The sequence below is a fragment of the Salvia splendens genome, chromosome 16, assembly GCF_004379255.2.
Source record: "Salvia splendens isolate huo1 chromosome 16, SspV2, whole genome shotgun sequence".
Taxonomy (NCBI): domain Eukaryota; kingdom Viridiplantae; phylum Streptophyta; class Magnoliopsida; order Lamiales; family Lamiaceae; genus Salvia; species Salvia splendens.
Window position 1 is genome coordinate 32,620,844 of NC_056047.1, and position 3,719 is coordinate 32,624,562.

Genomic DNA, 3,719 nt, shown 5'->3' on the forward strand with positions numbered 1-3,719 from the left:
CTTAGCCTACCACGTGGCAGACTTGCTTGCCTATGTATCGAAGATTGCTTGATTATCTTTGATTTCGTATTGCAGATTGCTTGAAACCATATGCCGAGTTGCTTGCCTATGTGTATATATATATATATATATATATATATAGTTGACATGAATTGTATATGTAGTTGACATTATATATATATAGTTGACATGAATTGTATATGTAGTTGACATTATATGTGTGTAGTTGACATGGATTGTATATGTAGTTGACATAGATAGTACACATAGTTGACATGATATGTGTGTAGTTGACATAAATTGTATATGTAGTTGAATAAAAAAAATTATTTTTTTTTAAAAAAATTAAAATTAAAAAAAGTATTTATTGAATAAAATGTACCATGAAATTACCATTCTGCTCTTTCTTAATTAATTAATCTAAAAATATTTTCCATATGGCAAATTCTGGACCACTCATTTAATAAAAATGAGTGGCTGATAATGTATCTCAATTCTCAATTAGGCTAAAAAATCTCAATTGATAGGGTCCTCACAGCTGCTTAGTGTTACGTTTCAAACAGATCACAGCCCTTGGATTGGATGGTTGTGATCAAAATATCCGCGCTACATTATTAGACTATAATGCTACATTATTAGTCGGTGTACATTATTAGAATAAAAATTTACATTATTAGACTATAATGTTACATTATTAGTCGGTGTACAATATTAGAATGGAAATCTTCATTATTAAATGACACGTGACATTAATGTAACCGTTAGATGACAAAATCGTGGGGCTGAGATTCAGTTGAATGTTTGGACAGTATTTACATGTTGAATATATATATATATATATATATAGGGTTGTGTTAATCTTCTTTTCTACTCTTAAATTTAAGTTTCATCGAAATCTGGAGCGTAGGATTAGGATGATGGACGGTCCAGATTTTAATCTTAGATAGGATCCCGCAGTGCATTATTTGATCAATTTCGTGCATCATGAGGGTGAATTAGTAAATTGATGCACTCAAAATTAAGGAAAACGTATCGTCCGAAAATTAAGCGGGATATACCCACTACTTTTCATTTACTCAACACAACATGAATCATCACGTGAAATTAGTAGCAATCTCTCTCCCAATTCTCTCTCTTGTTTCGTCTTCCCAAATTCCAATTCCCGTCAAAAACCCTAGCCGCCCCAAGTCAAGAACTCACCGTTTTCTCCGAAATTCAACCGGTGTTTGCTTTGAGGTCAAATATCCCTCCTGATTTGCACCAAGATTTAACTGCGGCTTAAACGGAGGTATGGTTTGTCAAAAAAATCAATTGTTGTTCGAGTTTCAACAGGCGTTTTCCCAATTTTAGACCATTACACATCACCGACACCTTGATTCACCCGATTACCATCACCCTTTCGCATTGGTTGACAAAAGTATTAGACGGTTTTCATTGTTTCTTGTCCCGCGCAGATTTCGGAATGAGCAAGAGAGGAAGGCAGTCTAATTCCCAGCAATCAAACGAAGAGGGTGAGTTTCTGTTGGGCTGTTGCTCTGTGTCTGCGGTCGACAAATTAGATTTTTAATCAAACATGTTGTAGTCGAGTTTGTAAATTGTTTACATAACTGTGTGCATTAATTTAAATTATGTAATCATTAAATATCATGTATACTGCATCATGTCAATGTTGTGTTATATTGATGAGGAGTAGATGATATATTAGTGTTTCATTATTTGATACAATTTATTCAATATGTGCCGAAGTGCCTGCATTGTTTGACCGTTTGAATCAATTAAGTTGTTGCCTGTTTCTAACTGGCAACCACAGATGGAATATTTTTTTGTCCATTACCTTGTATAATCTGTGCATTATGTGCATTTGTTGATGCATTATTTCCTTATATGGATGAATTATGCTTACTTATGTTTTATAAACTCAATGAATAAAGGTAGTAATTGGTACTGTCCTCCGTTGGGCTGTTCTTCTCTGTCTGTGAGTGACATATTTACATTTTAGTACATTATTTTCATAAACGTGTGCATTATTTCAGCTTATGTATTCATTTTTTGGATAGTAGTGGTCATTATTGTACACATTAATGCAATATTTGTGTGTTCATTATTGTAATGATTCCGCGCATTATATGAATATTTATATGCATCAACATATCCTGGTTTATGCATCATGTATATGGTGTTTTTTATTGTTGAAGACTACATGCAATATGTTGATGTTCACTACTTGTTAAAATATATGCATTATATGCCTAGACACTTTCATTATGTGCATTACTTGGTTTAATCTCTTCATTATTTGTATGTTCATTACCGTATATAAGCTGTGCATTATATGTCTATGTTGAATGCATTATTTTCCTATATGCATGACTTATGTGTACTTCTGTGTTATATAGTCCATGATTAAAGTTAGTAATTCTTACATTCTTTGTACTATAACTAAATGTCACTGCAGTATTTACCTAAATGAATACAGATATTATATCTGTTGTTGGACATTGGCTAAGTTTGTGTTGTAATTTTCATGTTCATATGGTGAAATTATTTATACAATATATATCTATTTGGTATACTTTACATTGCACGTTTCTTGATGCATGTTGTTGCTGCTGGACATGGACAAAGCTACTTCGGATCGACATAGAAAACGCAGTAGATGATCTACAAGATTGGGTCGGACGGTACGAGCTAGAGTGATATATTTTAGGCATTATAGATTTGGTGATGGGACAATTAATGGCAGCATTTAAGTAATCTATTTACGTTTATGCAAGTCTGTTGTTGGTATATCACAATTTTTAGAATATCTACTAGTATGGTTTTTGGGAAGAAATAGCCTGCGACAGGTTTATGAATGTTTACATTACCATAACGCCGATTTTTGTCCTGTGGTACCAACTGATGAAACATAACTACGGAATAATAGAAAATATGTAGACAATAATGCATTCAAAATCATATATATGCTATGATGTACCAAACTTACGAATTAATGAACTGCACTTACTAAATGATGTACTAAACTTAATACATGATGTACCTAGTTGTAATGAACCGCAAGTGTCAACTAATATACTAAACTCACGAAATAATGGACTTAATAGTACGTAATAATGACCAACCATATACATACATACGCTATGTAATAAGCTCAAAACAGACCAAGCGCATTCGCTATATTTAACAATTTTCAAGCATTATACGGGTATGCATTATTTGCTTAAATGCTTACATTACTAAATAATTTTCATGCATTTTTTGTGCATGATCTTGTTTGCTATGTTCATTACGGTGGCATCCATAGCGCAATATTGTTTAAATTTTCATTTGGGTGTGACCTTTACTTACTAATGACTTTAAAGTTACTTATTATATGCATTTTTATATTAAGCATAACTACGTAATAATAGCAATATGTAGCCAATCCATAGCGCAATAATGCATTCACCGTACTATATACGCTATAATGTAACAAACTGACGAAATGTTGTACTAAACTTATTAAATGATGTACTAAACTTACTAAATGATGTATTTATTTGTAATGAACCATAAGTGTAAAATAATATACTAAACTTACGAAATAATGTACTTAGTAGTACTTCATATGACCAACCATGCAATAATAATAAAATGCTACTTACGAAAGGTAGATGTGTAAGGTGCAACACTGACTTTCTGTAAACCATTAATTCCTGATATTGTTAAGTTTGATTAAA